This window comes from Falco rusticolus, chromosome 7 (assembly GCF_015220075.1).
Source record: "Falco rusticolus isolate bFalRus1 chromosome 7, bFalRus1.pri, whole genome shotgun sequence".
Lineage (NCBI taxonomy): Eukaryota > Metazoa > Chordata > Aves > Falconiformes > Falconidae > Falco > Falco rusticolus.
The window spans coordinates 50503781-50527041 of NC_051193.1; the positions used below are offsets into that span (position 1 = coordinate 50503781).

The 23261-nt window shown below is 43.2% G+C and overlaps 1 protein-coding gene across 5 annotated transcripts in view; it reads left to right on the forward strand.

Moving 5' to 3' along the window:
• DPF3 (double PHD fingers 3) overlaps window positions 1-23261 on the forward strand; it is a 176939-nt gene that overhangs the window by 75893 nt on the left and 77785 nt on the right. The window lies entirely within an intron of this gene.

The window sequence follows — 23261 nt, forward strand, 5'->3', positions numbered from 1 at the left end:
TCAGCTATTATGAGAAAGAGGGAATACACATACTCACAGCTGTATGTGGTTTTTAAGAGGCGAGACACTGCCAGTATAAAAAGTACAGGAGAAAACCCCAAAATGTAAATTAAGAATATTTAAAAAACCTGTTTGACAGAAGAAGGCGTCTGGGAACTGAGCTATGCTCAGCAATACTGATGACTTTGCTTCTATGCAGTAGTTGGCAAAGAGAGAGAGGAAGGGGCGATAGACACGAGTTCTAAACCCAGTAAAATCAGAGGCAAAATTTATGTTGTTTTTGGTAGAAATGGTTTTTGAAGGCTCCCTACCTTCAGTGTAGGAGATGTCAGCAGACAGTTGGACAAGAGGAAGAAATGCCTGTAACCACTCACTTGAGGTTCAAACCAAGGACAAAATCTCAGCCAGCAAATAGAACCAGACCTCACAGCAGAGCCGCTGCTGTGCGGAAAGAACTGGTGGAATCAGTCAGGTGCACTGATGGGAATGAGAGTGGACTGTAGGAAGGGGATGATGGCCCATAACAATGTCTGTCTCAGACTTTGTGGTGATACAAACACTGCTGTGCCTTGGTAATTTTAGTAAGGTAAAGTAGTAGTGTAGAGTTTGACTCTTCTTTGTTTGCATTATGCTTCTCTGCTGTACTCACTGAATGCCAAATTAGTGCATCCTACATGCCACAGGGCATGAAAGGCAATTACTACAAAGTTATCAGATAAAGAGACCTCAGCATGTCTGCCTCTGTGTTGTTTTCCCTGCCATAAACATCTCTTCCGCATCTCAGGAGTGCTACTTTTGTTGCATTGCCAGTGGCAGCCAAATAAGGCAAGTTATATTGCTCTGCCATTTAAATCTATTTTCCAATCAATTTCTATCTAGTGATTAACTTTCCTTATCAGTTACACCACAAAATAATTTCACTCCATCTGTGCATATCCAGAATAGATTCACTAGCCAAAAATGGGATTTTTCCCTTCTCTGATTTGAAAGTATAAAGCCTATGGAAAACGTTGGCTCTCCATTTAAAGGTAGCTTTTGACAATTCAAGAAAAAGTGTAATTTATTTTCAACATAAACAGCAGAAATACTGTACGTTTTGGAGGGGGACACTATAATAAAACCTAATGCTGAACCTAGGAAGCTACCTTATACTGACTGATGCCTTTATTCCTCAGTTAAACGTTAGACGACTGTGTGAGTTGAAGATGTGGCAATTTAAGATGCCCTAAAAAACACAGAGATGACAACTGTAGGACATCTAAAATAAATTTGGAAGAAATCTAATCTAAATGTTCCATAGTTTCATTCCACTTAGGGCTTGGATGTCCTAGTCATGGCTTAGAGGTGTTCTCAGCAGCTGGAGAGTACTTGTGCTCAGTTAATGTGCGAGTATATAGGATTTTTATATTGTAGGCTGTTGAGCTGGTTATATGTTATATGCAAGCAATGCAATTCTACAACATCACATTAGTGCTAAACCTTAGTTTTATTATGTTTTACATTTGTTAACTGTTTAGAAGTACTTCTCATAAGACTACCACTGTAACAAACACAGAAGGGGATCTTAGCATTAGAAGCTACCAATCCATCAGTCAGTGGGATCGGCACCAGGGGTGTGAATACTTGCTTGGATTCCAGCTGGGCTTTTGGATCATTGTAGTGGTAAGCTGTATCCAAAAGACCAAAACTTCTGCACAATTCAGGAGATACTGAAACAAAAATCCTAGGTTTATGTAAGTCATTGCTGGTCATGAGCTGGTCAGTAAGTAGAATAAAACTACTGTCTTGCTAGCAGTTCAAGGGTATAATAAATCATTTACTAATAATACAGTATTTATAGTTACAGCCTACTTTTGCAGCGTTGGTACCTTGTAGGTTTAGGTAGTACATGACACAACTCGGTGAGTGAGAGTTTCGTATTTGGTAATACAAAAACCTAATGAAGAAGAAAATCATGCTCCAACAGTCTCCTTTTTGTAAAATGAAAATGCACTGAAATGTTTTTCTTGGGGTCAATTGCTGCTTGCTTCTTAATAGAACATGGTGCCTTTATTGCCCTGGTCTGTTGCTTTTATTTGGTTTAAAGTGGGAATGTTTGGTTTTAAGAGTAGTTACAGCAAAGTTGTAAAGATCAGAACACTGTAATAGGTGTTGCTGATGCAGACTTTAGATGTATATTTTCCTCTGCCACTGTACTCAAAGTTACGTGCATGGATTGCCCTGGTAAAGTTGTTTGCTCAAGGATCTAGCAATGTTCTTATTAATACTATTTCTAAGCATCCTCCATCCTATCCAATAGCCTATCCAATGTGGTAGAAATAAAGTATTGCCAAAACTTACTTGTGATAATTGCTTCAGTCAATATTATTACCAAACCTTTAGGAATTACACTAAGTATTCCTGACATTTACCTTCATGTGGGCTGGCCTTCATCTTCTAGTGGTATGTTCATATCATGAGAACCAAGCCTTATGGCTCAAGTGCAGCCAAGTTTTCATTGCTGTAATGGATATGAGCTGTTACATCAGTCGCTATAGTGTAGCAGTCAAGACTGCTATGAACAGTGGTATAGATTTGAAACAAATTCCTGGTCATGGGCAATATATTAACATGTTGCTAATACTGTGATTTTCTAGGAACAGAGTGTTACAGTTACTAGATGTTGATACTCTCACAATATTCATGAAACTAGACTTCTGTTCCACCAAGTATGGGCAAAGCTGATCCTCTGCAGAGCTGAGCACTGGTATTTGCATGGCACTTCAGCATGGAGCAGTGGGAGGGCTGGAAGCAGATCGTGCTTCCACACTCCTCAGCTGGCTGTTCTGCTCAGTAAGAGCACTCCTGTGCGTGGGAGTTCTGTGAGTCTGTGAGTGGGTGAGGGAGAGGGTTAGACTGGGCTGGGTAGCCTGTTCTTCCAGAGAAACGGGAGAAGGAGAATTTCCAACTCTCCTACCACCACTACTGCAGGTGCCATGAAGGCAAGGAGTAGGGTTCTGGCCCTCAGTAATATCAGACCAGCTAGATGATGAGGGTTAGAAATGGAAGAGAGATCCCTGATGACACCCAGGGCCCCTTGAGATCTTAGTTGCTTCTTGTCCTATATACTTAGTGATTTTATGGTGCTGGGTGGTGTCATAATTCTGTGTTGGGTCAGGTGTTAATATTGTGGAAGAGGTACTACCTACAGTAAACCCTGCTGACAGGTATTACCTAAGCTTTGCGGCTATGCAGATGATAACAGGTAGGGTCTGCACGGCCGAAAACCCTGGTGGAATTTAAACTGGTAGCTGTAAAGCTTCAGTTATACAAGATGGCTAAATACAGATATGTACATACATGCACACAGACCTTTTATTTTGTGTGCTATATAAGTGTAAAAAATCTGACTGGAAAGCTTTTGTCTCAATTGACTGCTGTCTTTTGGTTTTGGGCTGAAAGCCAACAGTGAGGTCTCACAGCAGGCAGCCTTCTCACCTCCTTGGAGGGTGCAGAGTAGAGTTTGTGTGTGCTGCTACCGTGGTGAGAATGAGCTGGTGTCCTGTGCCTAGTGTCTGTCCTGTTACTTATCTCTGGGCAGTCTAGGGTTCAGCTGAACTACAGAAATGGCAATTTTTTACTAGCTGTTAAAGTGGTAAAAGTGAACAGAAGGATTTTTCATTTGCTATTATGAACCATGGTAGAATTGTTTGAGGCGAGTACTGATAACAGAATTTTAGATGCCACTTAAACAATGCCTGATATGTTTTTAATCTGATGTAAGGGACATACCTATGTGAGTGTGCTGGTGGATGAATGAACGGAATCCTTACAGATAAGCTATTATCTCTTTCAGCCATCTCAATTTACCTTGTTGAGACTGTGTCTGATCGTACAAGGTACTGTGTTTCTTCTGTGAAGTGATGAGTGCCCCCAACTCTTGTGGAAGATGCTCAGCATGTCTGTGGAGTTCTGTGCTCTTTAAGATGGGGCACTTCATCAAGATAAAAATTAAGATGAAACTGAAAAGCAAAGGACAGAATTTGCATTAGTGTTACATATATGATAGCATCTAGAGACTCAAGCAGCGTGTAACATCATCATCATCATGGGGGTTGTGAAGGCTTCTTACACTCTCTGCTATAGTCATATACTATAGCAGATCTTACAGTCTGAATATACAAAATATAGTAAAGGAAGTACTTCGATTCCAAGATGGAGAAATGAGGAAAAAAGATAATAAACTACTTCTTCAAAGGTTTAACTGGAGGTTTGTGGTAGAGCTGGAAATCCCAAGAACACAGAAAGAGCTCAGTTCTCCCGAGTTCCATCTTAATTTTTTCCTTCTCTGATTGCTATGTCCAATGTCACTCAAAGGTATTAAAGCCTAAAAATAATTCAAAACACTGATTTAATGAGAATTTCCTTTTATAATTTTTTTCAGATAAGCCAATTAATATTGAATAGTTTCACTTTTGATTTCAGCAATTTCTACACAATCACACATTGGTTCTTGTTCAGTACTACAAGACAGCAGTGTTTTGCTGTGAACACTGTAAAGGAAAGCACATCTCTTAACAAGAAAGTTTTCTTACTGTTTAACATATATGGAAAGTTCTTTGTGATTGAAGGTTAAGTTCCTATTATATTATAAAACCTGCCTATAGCTCCTCTTTAAGATCCATTAAGACTGTCTTAGGATCAAAACTGGCAGAGTAATTCTGGTGCCAGATAAGAGTGTGTCTGTACAGTTCAGATGAATTTGATACAATATTCCTGAAGGAGGCTATAATATCAATGTGTCGATTGTTCAGACTTAGAATCATAGAATCACAGAATCATTTGGGTTGGAAAAGACCTTTGAGATCATCCAGTCCAACTGATAACCCAGGATTGCCAAGTCCACCATTAAACCATGTCCCTAAGCACCGCATCTACACATTTTTTAAATACTTCCAGGAATGGTGATTCCACCACCTCCCTGGGCAACCTGTTCCAATGCTTGACCACACTTTCAGTGAAGAAATTTTTCCTGATAACCAATCTAAACCTGGCACAACTTGAGGCCTTTTCCTCTTGTCCTGTCACTAGTTATCTGGGAGAAGAGACCTGCCCCCACCTGCCTGTGGCCTCCTTTCAGGCAGTTGTAGAGAACAGTAAGGTCCCCGCTGAGCTTCCTTTCTCTCCAGACTAAACAGCTCAGTTCCCTCAGCTGTTCCTCATAAGACTTGTGCTCCAGACCCTTCACCAGCTTCATTGCCCTTCTCTGGACACGCTCCAGCACCTCAATGTCCTTCTTGCACTGAGGGGCTCAAAACTCAACCAGTATTTGAGGTGTGGCCTTCACAGTGTCAAGTACAGGGGGACAATCACTCCCCTTGCCCTGCTGGCCACACTGCTTTGGACACAAGCCAGGATGCTGTTGGGTTCTTGGCCACCTGGGCACACTGCTGGCCCACGTTCAGCCGGCCGTCAGCCAGCACCCCCAGGCCCTTTTCCCCCAGGCACTTTCCAGCCGCTCTGCCCCCAGCCCGTAGCGCTGTGTGGGGCTGCTGTGACCCACGTGCAGGACCCGGCACTGAGCCTTGTTGAACCTGGTACAACCGGCCTCGGCCCACGGGTCCAGCCTGCCCGGATGCCCCTGCAGAGCCTGCCTGCCCTCCAGCAGCTCAACACTCCCCCCAGCTCGGTGTCGCCTGCAAACTGGCTGAGGGTGCACTCGATCCCCTCGTCCAGATCGTCGATAAAGATACTAAACAGAGCTGGCCCCAGCACTGAGCCCTGGGGAACACCACTTGTGACCGGGCACCAGCTGGGTGTAACTCCATCCACCACCACTCCTTGGGCCCGGCCGTCCAGCAGCTTTTTACCCAGCGCAGGGTGCACCCGTCCAAGCCGTGAGCAGCCAGTGTCTCCAGGGAAAGCTGTGGGAGATGGTGCCAAAGGCTTTCCTAAGGTCCAGGCAGACAACACCCACAGCCTTTCCCTCATCCACTGGGCAGGTCATCTTGTCACAGAAGGAGATCAGGTTCATCAGGCAGGACCTGCCTTTCCTAAACCCACGCTGGCTGGGCCTGACCCCCTGGTTGTCCTGCATGTGCTGTGTGATGGCGCTCAGAATGACCTGCTCCACAACCTTCCCCGGCACTGAGGTCAGGCTGTGACAGGCCTGTAGTTCCCCGGATCCTCCTTCCTGCCCTTCTTGTAGATGGGTGTCACACTGGCTGACCTCCAGGCTGCTGGGACCTCCCCAGTTAGCCCAGACTGCTGATAAATGATGGAGAGCGGCTTGGTGAGCTCCTCTGCCAGCTCTCCCAGTACCCTTGGGTGGATCCCGTCCGGCCCCATAGACTTGTCTGTGTCCAAGGGGAGCAGCAGGTCCCCAACCGTTTCCTCCTGGCCTGTGGGGGCTTCATTCTGCCCCTCGTCCCTGCCTTCCAGCTCAGGGGCTGGGCACCCAGAGGGAAGCTGTTCTTGCTGTTAAAGGCTGAGGCAAAGAAAGCATTAAGTGCCTCAGCCTTTTCCTCATCCTGCGTGGCAGCGTTCCCCACCGCACCTGATAAAGGATGCAGGTTCTCCTTGGCCTTTCTTTTGTTTATGATGTCTTTGTTATCTTTCACGGCAGTGGCCAGCCTAAGTTCTAGCTGGGCTTTTGCCTCTCTAATTTTCTCCCTGTGTTACCTCATGAGTTGCCCTCCAGAGTTGCCTGCCCCTTCCTCCAGAGATGGTAAGCTCTCCTTGTTTCCCGAGTTCCAGCCAAAGCTCTCTGTTGAGCCAGGCCGGTCACCTTTCGGCACATGGGGACAGCCTGCCCCTGCCCCTTTAAGACTCCCTTCATGAGGAATGCCCAGCCTTCCTGGACCCGTGGCCCTTCAGGACTGCCTCCCAGGGGACTCTGTCAGCCAGGGTCCTCAACAGGCCACACTCGGCCCTCTGCAAGTCCAAGGTAACGGTTCTGCTGACCCCCCCTTGCTTTCCGAGAATCGAAAACTCTTCTCACAGGTTTCTGCAGATGCGAGTTTACCAGAGATACTTTTGTGTAGAGCTTATTTTAGTGTTTGGGTTTTAAAATTATTTTTCATGGCTTTTATAAACGTTTTCTGTCATGAAACCTGAATTTGGGGCAGGGATGACATGACAGCCAGCAGACAGAAGCAACTTTTGTTCTCTGATGACTTGGTCTAGATTCCTGATGTACGATGGGGTTTAACAGCCTGTTACCAGCTGCTGTGACTTGCGGCGTCTGCCCTCCAAAATCTTGGAATTAAAATGTTTTTTTAAAAATCTGCTTTTTATTCAAGTACTACTGCCTTCTGAAGGATTTTGGCTTTTAAAATAACTCTACTCACCTTTTATATTATTTAGTACTTCAGAATATCAATGGTTTTAGGATATTTTTGTCCCCTTTATCTTGTTTCCTACCTTTCCACCTGCCGGTGCCGCTGGCCCGGGGCGGGCCGGGGCGGGAGGGGAGGGCCCTGCCCGTGAGGCGGGCGGCGGCGCGGCGGCGCCAGCAGAGGGCGCAGTGCGTAGCGTGTTTCCGCACGGGCAGGGCCTGTGCGACGCGGAGCCACCCTGCGGAAAGGCGCGGGGCCCGCTGCGTGTCAGGCTGCGGCCGTGGGCGCGGAGCCTGCCCCCTGAGTCAGTTTTTTCATAGATTTTCCTCAGTGGCAGGAATAGCCTGTTTTTAAACGATGATTTGTTAGAAGCAGGATGCGATTTTGGTAGGTGGTGCCGAAGCAACAGCCCTGCAGTGTATTTAGGTCAAGTGTTGAGCAAACATTAGGTGGAATGTCAAACAACTCAACGTCGTGGAGTGTGGATGATGATGAGCTTCCTACCTGAAGAAGCTGCATGACCTATGTCAAATAATTTTACTGAGCACTTCCACGTGGATCCTGTAGTTTCTGGTTTAGCTAGAGCAGATCTCATTTTCACCTATTCCCATCAATCTTTATTTTTGGCACCTCATGAGTAAAATAAGAAAAAAATACTTAACTTTTCGTGATACTTCATTTTTCTTACTTGATGCGTTACAGTGCACATGTGCATGCTGGCCGTGCTGAATCCTGAGGTTGGTCTATCGTGTCACATTTCTGTAGCACTTTAGTATAAAATGAAGTTTTATATGATGAATACAAATCTGGGAGCAGGGATGCTGGATGTTCTTGAATTTTGGTTTGTTTTTTGTGGTTTGGTTTTGGGTTTTAGGGCTACATAGGAAATTTCAGTGTGTAAGAAAAAGGAAACAGTCATCATGGCTGTAGGAATCCCTAAACACCCCAGATGTTTTTTTCCTACAATTTCCTCAGCAAACTGGGAACCTGTCATGCAAATAGGGGGGGGGCAGGGGGAGGAATTAATTTCCCAGCTCTAGCTTTTATTTATACCAAAATAAATACTGGTTTCTGCTGAGCTTTCTCTTTTGGGCTTCTTATCCAGCAATCCACCTAAACATTGGTCTAAATTTAAGTAGGTGTTTATTCACCAGCTAAGCCTGCAGTTTACAGATGAGTCCATCAATGCTACTGAATCAAAACAATAGGTTCCAATTCTCCACTAATCTTGCCTTCACAGCAGGACATGGCACCACAGGCAAGAGCTGCTGCTCTATGGCATTTAGACATCCAGCTATGACTGGTGTTAGAAAAAGTGATTTTCTGTCACCAAGAGAAAACTCATCAGTGTGGGACCTCCTTGTGAAGCAGTTTCTTCATTTTACACACATATTTCAGCAGACTTCATTCCGTCTCATCCACCACCTTTAAATTCTTCCTACAATGGGGACCTATGCTAGTCCAAATCTCTGGCCAGATAATGTTTGCTTTCCTTTTCTTACGTAGCACTAAGAATACCAGAGAACACAGCCCTTTCTGCATGTATTCACTGACATTGAATCATGGTGTAGAAGTCCTGCAGTAAAATATCTTTGTCCCATTGCCAGTCTGCAGTAAAGGTGCCAACCTCTACACTTAATGTCCTGCCCCACTATCACACACTTGCATCACCTGTGCCTGTACAGGACTACACAGCACCTGGACAATGGTATACCTTTTTCTGTCAGCTTCTCAATGTGTAAAATGGAGGCGCTAAAACATTGATTTCACTTGTCTGTCTCAGAGAAATGCCTACCAGAGAGTTAATAAATCTTTTTAGAGAGTTTGGGAAAGGTAGGGGAGATCTTTAAATAAAAAGGTATTTTATGAGTAAAGGAAGCCACTTGCCAAGCCTTTAAAGTACCAGTACTAAACATTTTGGCCATCAGCATGGAGTCTTGCAAAACTGCTATGAAAGTGTACTGATTCTGGTGCAAAACTTGGGCTTATGTGTACCAGGAGGGTGATGGAAAATAATTTGTTACACATCCAGATATACTAATAGAGACTCGCTATTGGTGAATTGTTGAGCCAATTTTTGCAAGACTGGCTGTACAGTGTGTAAATGTTAGGAAGATATCTCAAGTTTTGCACAGTGTAACTCTTCTTGCTTCATTTTGGCCACTGATGAGCTGGCCTTCTGCATGTCATGGCTGCCGGGGCTGTGCTAACTTTTTCAAGTCGTGCACTGTTCTTGCTGGTTATTGTTACATGTCATAAGCTGCAAATTCTTAAACTAATTCAGCTCAGCGAGTGTGAGCGAATTTGTGTTTCCCCCCAAATGAGATTTCATGATTTTGCAGGTATGCAAATAAAACACACTCATTTCTAGAAAAGCAAATAATATTCTATAAATAGCACAGTCAAGAAAACAAAAACATTGTTTCTTCTGCTTAACTCTGTAGTCATGCTGCTAGAATTTACAGGATTAACTTTGTTAGTTTCTCTTTCGTTTGTGGGATCTGGAACAGGTTACTACAAGCATTTTATATGCACAGTTTTACCAGGAGAACTGTGTTGGTTAGCTAAGGTTGCTTGTATGAATCACCTGGGATTACTCCTAGTTCTTGTGTGGTTGAGCCAGTTTGCATAATTAGGAGAAAGCTGCACGAAGAAGCCACCGGGCTTTGGAACCTCTCTGGGTTTTGATCAAAAGCCCATTGAAGCCAGACCCCTCTGGGTCTAGTCATCAGGCTACGGCAGAAGTAGAAAGTGAACAAGATAAGGCAATTTTGGAAGCTGTTAAATCTCTTTCTGAGTTCTCTGGGTCTCATCCCTGCCAATGGGAACGTAGGCTGCATGTGCAGTGACCCACAGACACAAGGCTGCTGTAATTTCAAAAGCAATGCAGGCACTTAGAGGTGACTTTTCCACTGGTGTGTAGTCTCAGCTGTATTTAGTATATTTGTGAAAATAGAGTTATGATGACTTTGGAGCCAAGCCATTTGGAAAAATGTTTTGATCACGACAGTAGGCCATTAAATTGAAAGGATGAGTAGTTCTGATGAACCCCTCAGAGCCTCTTCAGTGTGGCTGCAGGTCATCTCTTGGGGCTCGATCTGCAAGACATGAGGAAAGCTTTGAGGGCTCAGGCATCTGAGATGGCATTGGCTTGAAATACCTGGGCTGCTTGAGAGGGAGCTTACTTGTGGTGCCGCCACCCTTTCTGTATTATCCAGCCCATTGTTTTGCTCTTTCGCTTTTCTTGGCTACTGTGTGTTTGACCTACATCTGGCTGCTAGGATGCGTCTTTGGGAAGAGTTTTTTCAGCATGTGCCTCTTAAGCTGCCAAGGCCTGACTGTGAATGCCGTGTTTCTAGGAGACGTATTATTCCTACTGGAGAGGTAAAATGCTGTGGGATTTATCCCCTTACTATGAAGTTAACATTGATGTTTGTAAGTAACCATCAGGATTACTTATTTCTTAAATAAATAGATTTAACCTTAAAAAGAGAGGAGTGCAGGTTTGCTGAGAATGGGATTCCCTTCTTAGGGAAAAGGTGGCTTTGAAAGAGTATTTTGGCACTCCCCAGGTAGGCGTGGGAGGCCTAGGAGTGGGTTGCCCAAGTGGTTCCCTCAAGGCTTGTCAGGAAGAAGGGGTATGGGAACCCCTGGGGGAAGCACCAGGGGATAGTACCTGGGGAAATGCTGAAACCCAGCAGATTTGTTTCCCCCAAGGCACATCAGCTCTCTAGGAAAGGGGAGGGGCAGCTGGGAAGTCGCCTGCCCTGTAGGAGTCTTGCAGCTAGAGCTGAACCTGAACAGCTTTGCTGGCAAACCTCCTGCCACTTTTCTTAGTATAGCTGTACCAATGCCTGAAAAAGAATAAGCTGAATCGGCAAAGGGATTTTTGTGCAAGAGTAGTACTGGATACAAGATCCTAGAAAATAGGTGTCTTTTATCTGATTCACTGCATCTATTTTGTATGTTCATGTGAGTAATCCTGGGAGTTCTCTGGTAATCATATAAAAAAGGGTTTATAGGATCAAGTCCCCAGGGCTTAGTCTTGTAAGATGCCAAGCTGTCTAACCCCAGACAAGGAAAGCACCTTTAAGAACATGAGTGATCTTTTGTAATTAATGGGACTTGTCACATGCTTAAAATTAAATCCACATCTAAAGTACTGGGTTGGACCAGACTTGCAGGTTTGGTAATCAGCATCCTGCAAGACAGAGCCCAATAAAGTTACTGGGCTACTAGATCACCATATAGCAGAACCTGTGTACTATTTTATAGAAGGAAACGTTAACAAAAAGTAGCAAAGATATTATGGAATATTATTACATTCAAAATATGTTTTTAAAAAAACTTCTATTCAAGTTTATTGTTCTCCTGACACATAGCAAATGAAATTGTTTTGTAGTGTGAAATATTATAAAATTTATAGCAGGTGATATTTTTCTGGTGTGTAATATAAAGGAATGAGCAATAAATGTTAACGTAAAATCCAGTTTGAAATCTTACAAGGCAAGCTTTACAGATTTGCTAAGAGTAGAATGGAGAGTGTGATGGTATCCCTTCCCACATCCCTACATCTCCCACCACCTTCCTTGGTGGAAGTCTTCAGTCTGTCATTCCCATTCTCTGGACTAAACATAATCATCTTGCACCTGAGAGATATTAAGTATGTTTTTACAAGATTACAATTAATTTCAATATTCCCAGCATTTTGTCTTTGATTGCCTAATAGTTTACTACAGGTATTTTATGCTTCAGGATTCTGACAGCACTGGTGTTTGCCATGGCATCCATTTCCAATAATGAACTCCTTGGGGGAAGGAGGGTCGATGCAATGTATGTTTGGAGGGGAATTAAGAATGGAATAGGTGGATATGGCTTTTCTATGCAATGTCTTCCAGACCAGAGATCTCACTTAGAATGCAGTTTGAGCATGGTTCCCCTTAAACAAACAAGGTAATTTAGTGCTAGGACCTTAGCTGTTGTAGGTAGGTACAGTTCTGTTAAAGACTACAGCGAGCAGCAATTTCCATCAGCTAAAGCTGTGGTTCTTGAGGTGGGGGAAAAGGATGAAAACTTTACTCCTCTTGATGGAAATGATGCACTTCTGAATACATGTGATTGCCCTCAGGAAGTATAGGGTTGATGTCTTAGGAACACATATGGTCATGATTAGTATCCTATGCATGTCCTACAGAGCTGTAGTGAAAATCCTTTTGTTGTCGGCCTAAAATAAACAGCATTGCATGATAGAAGTAAAAGACAAATTTTCAAAGCTGGCTCAGCCGGATAGAGTGCTAAAACTACATTTAAACACTTTAAGCAATTTCTTTGTATTTTTGAGAGATGGTGAATGCTTTTATCTTCTCATGATTTCCTTAGTCAGTATCTGTGAATGACACAGTTACAGATACATGCTACTCTGACAAAGTGAGGTTCATAGTTACAGGAATTTCTGGAGTGATGCTGCATTTTTAAATGATGCTATGGGTACATCTGCCATGTAATGCTCATTGCCTAAGTGAGGTAGCAGCACGGCAGGAGAACTGGAAACACAGAAGATGTATCTGTGAGCAATGCTATAGACCAGGACAGTATCAGTAAACAAAGACACTATTAACTAAATAGAAAGGAGTCAGGATTAAGTGCTCTGTGCCTCGTTGGCACTATAAATATACTTACAGTATATTCATCCAGGGAGCTTTCTGTTAATATCTGAATGGGCAAAATAAAAAAAATAACCTCTTTTTGCTAAACATGATGCCCCAAGTACATCTGAACTCTCAGCAAGTGCTACAGATGGAACCAGAGTGCATCCAACTTTTTTGTTTTGCCTTTCAATCCTGAATCTTAATTAGTTCCCTACTGCTTTAGTACATGCACAACATTTTAATAGTCATAAGGACTTACTCCAATCCACATTGCCATTTCCACAATTCACTCTTTCATACCAGTAGCATTTCTCCCCCCCGCCCCCTGTATTTAGGAATAGCTTAAAGAAAACTAAATAGCCAAGCGTGTAGCTGTAGATTGATGAGGTTGTCACACCATTCTCTTCACTGTTTTCTTCCGACCTGCACTGTGCTCTAATAGATGGATGATTGCTGGGGGAGGGAGAGAGTTAGCAAATCCCACAGCCAGATGTTCAGGGATGGACACAGTGACCTTCTCAAGGAACCCAGAGGACTATAACTGTGTCCTTCTGAGGGAGAAGGACACTCAGGTGCCTCTGGCTGCCTGTGTTTATCTCTCTTTTCAAAAGGAGCACAAATGGGCGCAGCATGGCTGCAAGGATGGATGTTTCTCAGTGCATCGTGGGAAATGACCAGTCATCCGTCTCTTCACTGTGGAGTCTGCCTGCAGCCATCAATCTTGTAGCCCAGCACGGCAGCTCCTTTGGCTTAGTTTGGCTCAATGTTAGATGAACAAAGGGAAATGAAAGCTGAGCAGGGGAAAGGAGTGAAGAGCAACTATTATCTATTTCACTTTGTTTTCCCTTTGCATGGCTATCTTTCCCTCTTCCTCATTATCACCTATTTTCTCTGGGTTTTGTAAGGTGCAGGAAGAGTTCAGAATGTGTATTTTCAGGATCTGGGAGTTTACAGTGTTTCTCTGTCAGCAGAGGGGGGAAAGGAGAGAGATACTGAAAAGGCATAATTCAAGGCCCACAGCTTCCATTTTTCAGGCTTTTCAGAACAAGTCTGCCATAGTTTAGCTGCAGTAGGCAAGGAGAAGGAATGTAATAGCTTTCCTCCATCCTGCTGTTTTTCTCCCTTCTTCTTTCCTATTCCTTCCTCAATGCTCAGTGTTTTCAGATGTGTATTTCCTCTCTCCATTCCTGTTCTATTCAAAAAACAATCAACAGAACCACATGATGGGGCTTTCTGGAGAAAGGTATGTACTGCTGTCCAGAGCCATGGTGGCAGCTCCTGTCAGCAATCACAAACTCGCTCGAGTCAAGCCTGCTTGATGCAGCAGTGCTGGGGCTGTGTGGGCTTTGCGCAAGCTGCCTGAGCTCATCCACAGCCTGTGGTTCCTACTGTGAAACCAGAGGTCATGGCAATACCTTCATTGCAGTTGACACTCAGCCTGTCAGAATAAAAAAGCATTCAGATACATCTGCTTGTACGCTTAGCACTGAATTAACTGATTTTAGCACTGAACTGAGATGGGTCAGGTTTTGCCTGAAATATTCAGATTTGATGTACTTTGCACCAGGCTAGATGGAAAAGGGGTGTTTGAATTTAGTACCTGCTGGATGCCTGCAGCTAGGGTCTGCTTTTTTCCACAGTGAGCTGTAATGTGGTTGTTTCTTCTGTGGTCCCCTAAAATTCTTGCCTCTGGATATCACAGCGGAACATGTTTGGCTGATTTTGTAGAAGGCTTATTTAGAGATAGCATTGCTCCCCTTAGCAACTGGCCCACTGTGGTGTTTGATTGATGTGTTTAAAAAAAAAGTGTGATTGCATTTACTTTTTAATTTTCCTGGTTGACCTCAATGATCTAAGCAACAGGTCCGAAAGAACCAGGCTTTCCTGCAGAACTACGGTAGGAGATTTCTGTCTCCCGCTTTTTACTGTAGGCAAAGAACTGAGATCTCCCAGGCATACACGAAGCTTATTATTAGTTTCAAGGTTCAGCTAAGCACGGAGATGGAGCAAGTGAACTCTGTAAAAGCAGATATTGGACATAGAGATGTCTGAGGAATCTTTACCTGCTTTCAACCCAAATGTGCCATCTGGAGTGAATAGACATGCCAAGATGGGGAAAATTTATACCATCATGGGTTTAAAGAGATGCTTTGCAGTTTGTTCTGATTTTGTTGGTTGTTTTGTTGTTTCCCCCCCCCCCCCCCTTCTTTTTTACCATAAACCTAAAACATAAACCCTCAAGGGAAACATTTGTTTAGTGAAAACTAGTTTCTCCTCCCCCACACCTTGCATGAGCAGGCTTTACAAGCGGGCGCAAGACCTGTCTGAGTGGGGATATTCAGGGAATTCTTTTGTATTTTCTTTACAAAATAGACAGCATCCTTTTCCAACCTGTGCATTTAATTGTGCCCCTTTTGAATAAACGGCCATATTTTCTGCTGCTACCCATTTTGCCTCCCTGCAAATTTTGAAAAAGACAAATCTTGTTCATGTTGTCATGAGACAGCCTACCCCAGATGGCACATCTGTGTCTCGGGATGCCCTCTGGCTGGCCTGTTGGCAGGCATTCCCGTGGCTTTGAAGGTCACCTTGTTTACACCTTGCCTTTTTCCCCCTCCCTATTCAGAGTCTTGCTGAGCCTGCAGGCTGGGCTTCACCATCTGCATTTTCTCTGGTGCCATTAATCTTCCTGTTTACCGTTCTGTTATTAATTCTAGAGTTCACCTTTTTGTCTAAACGCTTTATAGGCCTCTTGGAATTTCTTGCCTTTTTGTGGCAAGAGATCTGAGCATCTCAGTAGATTATTTGCTTTGTTCTTTCTCATTTCTGAAAGGATACCTACTAGCAACCCATGCCATTTTTCTATTGCAAGCTTTCCTTTTTATAGTAACATTTTTCAGTTATATAGCTTCGTCTGTCAGATGCATCTTACCATATGAGTAAATATTATCCTTATCCTTGGAATTTGTGAATTGGCCACTGAAATCTGCTATCCATGGAACTAGTCTTGCTTTTCCAGTGTTCTTGTTGACTGGAAAAAAAAGTGGTTTTAAACCTGACTTCCTGAGGGCCTATAAGAACACCTTGTATTTTTGGTCCATTTTATTTGAATGCCTGAATACCTATGAATATTAAACAGTCCCTACCAAACCCCAGAGGATAGATGAAGGCTATCTCCAGTTGACAGATGATGGAAGAGCAGAGGGTACCTTTGTTAGAGTTTGGCCCAAGATCACATACATGGTGAGACAGCAGCGATGCCAAGGGCAGTGTCTCGGGTGACTGTTCCCTATCCTATCCAAAAATCATTGCCACTTTGCCGTGGCCTTTCTCTTCTTCAGTGGTTTATGCAGATTTGGTATTTACTGAGCTGGGGACGCTGAACCAGCTCTGCTTGATGTGGCTGACTTCTTCAAACACCACACCATGTGAATGTGGCTATCCTGCTTCCCAGGCCTGCCTGGCTTGCAGAGCACCGTCTTCCTCAAGTGGGAGCTTTGCAGACAGAGGTGCAGGATCAGGACCAGGACACCTGTAATCTGGCTGAGAGGTGCTAATAAGCCCTGCTGCATCCTTGCTGATGCCTTCAGAGCTGACTGGGTGTCTCTGCAGGCTCCCCAGTGCTTTGGGTTTTAGAATGGAGCTGCTGCATAATGTGAGCACGTGGAGCCAGCCAGAGCTGAGCACTGCACTCAAGCACATAACCCCCCTCAGTCCGGAGCATGAGAAAGCATAGAGCAGGCTCCCAAGAATCATTGCAGGACTCAGATTGGCTTTGGCAGGTTTATCAGCTCTGGCTTAGTGCCGGCTCTGCTAGGCCTGGACTGAATTAATTGGGATGCTTGTGCACTGCAGTTGAGAGATAACTGCATTACAGAGATTTATCTGTTACTAAAGGTATCCCCTCCACTGTGCTTGGTAAAGGAAGAGGAGAAGCTATGTAGAATCTCACAGAATTTGCAGCAAGGTTACGGCATGGTTGGTTTTATGCATGGTTTATGTATGAGTTTGCATTCAGTACGAGCGGTTTCGTTCAGTGCTGTCACATATGGAAACAGTACAGTTGATTGCAGTGGAGGTCTGCTCCCTGTTACCATTTGCGGAGTGTGCAGCGTTGGGGTGACTGGCCCGGCTGTCTGTTGTAGGGGTGACTGGTGTTTGCTAATAGCTGTCTGGTTATGGGACAATAATCAGATTCTGACTCTTCTGATGGGTCAAAAGGGCCATCCATATGTGAGTGTATCTATATTGACCACTTGCAGATAGGTAGGCCAAGTTATTGTCTTACTCCAAACAGACCAGAAGCCCTGTTAAGAGTGATGTAAAGCCCAAAAGAACAGACTTTGTGCTTAGGAATTTTCTCTGAATTGTAGCAGATACCCAGCTACACTTGATATTGCCTACAGTGTTGCCTGATGCCGCAGAAATCCTGGTGCAGTGTAAGCCCATGTAGAACGCAAATGCAGGATTGACCAGAACTCAAATGATTGCTAGAATAATGTTATTGAATGGAAATATTCCTTTATGATTTGAGCCCTGAGGGTAGTTACCTGATCCAGCATTTAGCCTGATACTGTAATTTGGCAGTCTTTGAGAAGCGGGTACAGTATATTATATGTGACAATGATTTATATCTGTGCTGAGAAATAAATCTGTAAAGAACTTCCAAGAGACAACTGACAGGAGGGCTGGGGTTTTTTTATTGGGAGAATTTACAGAGGCATTCTAGTCTGCCAAGAAAATACAGCTGCTTGTAAAGTCCACATTTTGATGATGGGTTAAATTAAACAATGCTTACGCTTATGTTTGAAGGCCTCTGCTGTTTTCTGCAGCCTCATTTCTCCCTCCTGTTTTGTTGTAGCCTCCTGGGACATATTTTAGCTAGGGGCTGATAGAAGCTTTCCATTGGATCCTGGTCATAAAACTCAAAGTTGTCCTCTGATTTTTCTGCTGTTTACGCCTAGGCTGAAAAGTGAAAGTGTCCAGTCCCCCCATATCATAGCTTTCTCTGTCTTCTTCCATCTGTTCACTTTCTGTCCCTGCCCCATGCTCCCCCTCAACCTCACCATGAGACTAGCAGCTTTGCAGGAAGAGGTGCTAAGGAGACATTGGGATTTTCTATTCAACCAGTGCTCCCTAGGGCAAATCTCAGTAGTGCCTAAAATTTGCAACAAGCGTTTAGTAAGATTCATTTAAGAGCTTTGTAGGATCTCACAACTCCAGCCTGAAGAGGGGTTTTCATTTAATGGCAGATAGTCCTCTGAACTATTCTTTCTACACAAAACGGTTTGTTTCTGAGGAAACAAATACTGTGTTGTTTTCAAGTACTCTTGCTTCTAAAACCGGTTTATCATTCTCTGACTGGATTCTTGTTCTTGCCATGACCCTGTTTACCTTGAGAGTACAATAATATACATGAGGTTTCAGGGTGGAATTGGCAGATGAGACAAAGAGTTACTGGAGTAGCCTTACAATCTCCAGTACAGCCATGGCTTTATTGTGTCTGGCTTGGATTAAAAATAAAGTGAATTTGATGTTTACTAGTCTCTAGGGGCATTTGTTTGGCTTTATGGATGCATTGTGAGAGTCTGTGTTATCAGTAGTCTAGTCTCATGGGAGGCCCAGTGCTGGGCTGGCAGGAGGTCCGGTGGACCAGGGTTGGAGAGGATTGTAAGTGCAGAACTGGCACTGACACATTTGCTATGGATGGGTGCTGAACTGCAGTAGTGTTGGGAGAACAGGGACTGTAGAATGTCAGGATTAAAGCATGACAGCAATAATGTGAGCATCTGCACCTGGAATAGCAGGAGATGGTGCAGTGAAAGAAGGGGTTTGAAGGTCCAGATCTGTGGAAGACGTAAAGATCTGTGCTGCGCTGTGCTGGCAGAGGCATGCTTACAAAAAAAGCTTGCAGAGCCCTGCCTTTAGTATACCTGGTTCTGGTCACTGCCGTGAATGCATCATTTCCAAGGACACTGACAAATCACTGTACTGGCCATGAACGTAAGAAGCAAGCAAGCAAACGAACAAGCTAAGGAGAGTCTGGTTGTGCATGCACAGAAAACCTACAAAATCCAGTTATTCACATATGGCATTGTCTCCTCTTTCTTAAGGGATTCCATCCCCCCTGCCCCCACCCTTTGCACTCTAGCGCTATATTTGTGCCTTGGAGATGTGGAGATGAGCGTATGATGGATGGATGGATGCTGCTTGTCTGGGTTTTTCACCACCATTTCCCCTGGGGCACTCTGTCTGCTGGCAGAGAGCACCATCCCAAAAGATGGTATCTTTTGCAAACTCGACAGCTAACAGACAGCTTCTCTCTCTGCATATTTCCCCAAAGAAGAGCAGGCTTAATCTGGTTTTTATATGGCATATTTCATTATAATCTTTTTGACTTCCCATGTTCCCAATACGCCATCATAAATAAAATGCTGGGGGTGGGAACAGCAGAGATGCTGAGGCTTCACACTCTTGTGACACTGATAGATTCTCATTTTAAACTGTCATGGGATTTAATTGCTTGCTGAGCCACTGCACTGCACTTTCAGACACATCCTGCCACATCCTCTTAATGAGCTTAGTGGCTGCATTTACTCAGCAGTAGTTCTGTTTGCTGTGAATTAGGTGGCTTTTTTAGACCACCTATATGATTTTAAAGAGGTAGTGGTTATTAAGGTAATATCCTTGGATTTATCCAACCTAAACAACACTTCACGGACTCTTAATATATAGTTTCCTTTGGCACTTTTTATGTTCAAAAAAACCATCACCAAGAAACAAAAATGCAAAAATCTATGTGCAAAGTCAGTGTTTGTCTAAGAGGGTTTTTGGAAGCTGGATTGCTTTGGTTTGCATAGTAGCTGTCTCTGGCATGATAGATCATGCTGGAACTCACCCAATAAGTATCTCTGTTCCCAATTAGAACTGGAAATGGAGCTGCTTACGAGTGCACAGAGATGATGGCTTGGGTGGCAGCTGCTACTGTGGAGATGGAAATGATCCATTGTAAAACAAATACATTGCACTGTATAGAAAAAGGGATGGTTGTTTTTAATTTATGTTTCAAAGAAACATTGAAAAGTTGCTTAGCTCCCAATGCGTTGTAAACCAAAAGTAGCATATTTAAGGACAGGAATTTGCAGCTATTTTGGTGAATCAAAACTTGAAAAAGCCCACCATTTCATAGGGTTTGTGAAAATGTGCTTCTTTTGGAGGCAGCAGTTCAATACAAAACAGATACAGGAATGATGCTGGCATGGGTGCTTGTTCTACCACCTCAGTCTAAGGACCTTGATAAATAGAGAGTTTGCTGCACTGAGCTGGTAAGCAGAAATAACCATGTTAATTTAATCACTATGAAAGGGACTCTGCCAAGTTAAGAAACATAAATTTTAATTATATGCACACACACATATTTGAATTTTAATATATGCACAATATTTAGCTGTGACACCAATATTACCATGGTTTATTAAACCAGGAAGAATTCTTAAATAACATTTTATTTTTCATTGATGGTTTTTGTTGATTGGGCTCTTCCATTTTGTATGGTTCTGACTGTTCCCCGTATCTCCTACACTAACCAGGTGCTATTGCATTTGCAATAGTAACCAAAAAGAAATTTACCTACAAACCTTCTTAAAATCTTTATATAAAAGAGTAAGCTTTTAGTTACAGTGCTTTTACTTGTAGTCATTAGTTGTAATAAAGATTATGTTCTCTTAAACCACAAAGTCTGAAGAAGAGCTTGTGATAGAATCTAGGAGTTACAATAGAAAGAATTTAGAACAATTAGTGGGTAGCAAATGTTATTACCTATATTTTAAAAGGATTTGGATGTGATTCAAGGATTTAAAGACCCATAAATTCTGCATGAACGTTTGAGAAATTGATTGAAACAGTAATTAGGTATAAGCAATAAAGCACCTGGGAAATGATGGTATAGGAGGTTCTAACTAACTGACTTCCCCCACTGCCCCCTACCAAGGAAAAGCATGTACAAAATCGTTTAGAGCCATCATGGCCAGGGAGCTCTGTGTGGGCCTCCCTGGGGAGATCTGAAAGTGCTTGGTGAATGGGCAGCAGGATGGACATTTTAACTTGTTACCTGTCTGTTTGAATGTATTACGTATGGGAAATTCTTGTCCCTGTTACAAGGTTCCTAATTCTGCTTAGTGTGCAGGTTGAACACTGTAGGACACTGCCGGAGGAGTGATATAAAGAATATTGTAATGCATTTGTTTAAACGGGCATGTGGTTTCATCTGAAAATATTGGGTGCAGTACTGGTCCTTTTTAGGAAGATTATTGAGGAATAAAAGGAAGTTCAGAGAGGTCTGACAGGACAAAGCCATGTGGAAATCTTGCCTCAGCAGAGTATTACATGTCTCATAGCAGGAACAAGGAGGCAGGCAATAAATAAGATGAAACACTCCTTCTTTCAAACCACAGTTTAACTGTTGAACTCAGGTGGGAAAACATCAAGGGCAAAAGTGTATCAAAATTCAGAAAAGGCCTGGCTATTCTGTGTATTTCCAGGAAAGCCAGATTTAGGATAACTGGAAGTGATACTGCATTTATCCCTCAGGACTGACGTGTTAGAGATGAGGGTGAAATGCAGTATTAGGGTAGATTATTTTCTTTGAATTTCTCTCATGACAGATACTTATACCTTCTTCTGCAGCATCCAATGTGACTGCACAGCATAGCCCAACAAGTATCAAAGCAAACGGAGGCGTGTGTGGGGTCATGGCTTAATTTCTCAAGCCTAGAAGAGTCTCTCTCTGGCCTTGTTTGAAGCTTCTGACACTGGCTGGTACCTTCATAAGCAGGACATGGGTGGAACAGACCCACCTTGCTTCCACGCAGCAGTTCCTGTGGTCTGGGGGAAGCCTTGATCTTTCACATGAAAACTGCATTTCAGCCGTTTAGTTGGCTTCTCCGTTTTCTTTAAGGTACAGGCATAAGAAAAAAAATATACTTTTCTAGCTTTTGTAGGAAAATCCTAGAGAGTTCAATAGGAAAGAGAAAATTAGGGATTCAGTGAAATTAATGTAATGATCCTTACTGGTGTTTAACTACTTTAGGTTAACTGAACTATCTTTTAGGTTTTTGAAGACTTTTGTCTTTGAGGGTTCAAAAAGTGGTTTGGAAACATAGTTTGCTGTCTTTATTACTGTATCCTTTACAGACTAGCCATCTTCCAGGAAGGACTGAATTCATTCTAAAGTTTGGATTCATTACTAAGATGTTGTCTTTGGACCTATGAAGGTTTTTATACTGTAAACTTTACATTCCAGATAAGATAGTGTCTGTCATTTCCTACTTTCTAGAGCTACTCAGGAATGAAAATGGACTCTTAGAAGCTACCAGTGGAGAAGAAAATGAAGGAGTTTAATAGCAGTTAGCTTAGTGGGCAAATGGGAGGCAGCTGTCGAGTTTCTTTTCACCAGATTTCCTGCTCACTAATTTAACTTCTTGGTGACTCATCTCCCCATCAGTAAACTGGGAATGAAAGTATTACCTCACACTACCTTGTCAGTGGGATATTAAATTTAATAATTAAAAAATGCTCTAAGAGTTTTGGATGAAAAGTCTCCTGGAGTGTTGGAGAGCAGCACCATACAAAACAAACGTGTCTATTAAAGACAGCTGCTGGTTTTTGACCTTGAAGCCTGTCATTCCCTCCAACTTAATGTTCAGTATCTTTGGGACAAACAGGGAGTAGCTGTACTTTCATATATGTTCTACTTATCCCTCAACCCTTCCTTGCTCATTCCTTTTTCTAATGCATTTGTTTGCTGAGTGTATCAGTATCCAGAGGCAGGCACAGCTTGTCACAGTGAAGACATGTTTGTTTCTGATGCCCTTGAGCTTGCTTGAAGCTTCTTCTCTTGCTGAATATATGATGACCCCTTGGGCTTTGCAGTCCCACAAGGTTCTAAATACAGAGCAAATGCTCTTTTGCACCTATGCACAGGACTTTCAAACCAGGGCAAGCCCATAGCCAGACGTGATTATGGAGGTTTCTTAGTGAATTTAGGTTAAAGTGTTGGGATTTGCATGTAAATCGACTCTAAAATCCCTTCTTTCTATTGAAATGTCTGAATTTAGCATCCAGAGGGAGGCACAAGGAGTTCATACAGGGAAACTCAATCTGTATGATTCTCTGTTGTCTTCTCTGTCTCTTATAGCTCAAGTAAGGGAGAAGTTGGGGAAGGTGGCATAATGGGGTGGGTATGCTGAGCTCTGTGCTGAAGACAGAGGCCCGATTGAATAGACTTCCTTGTGATGAG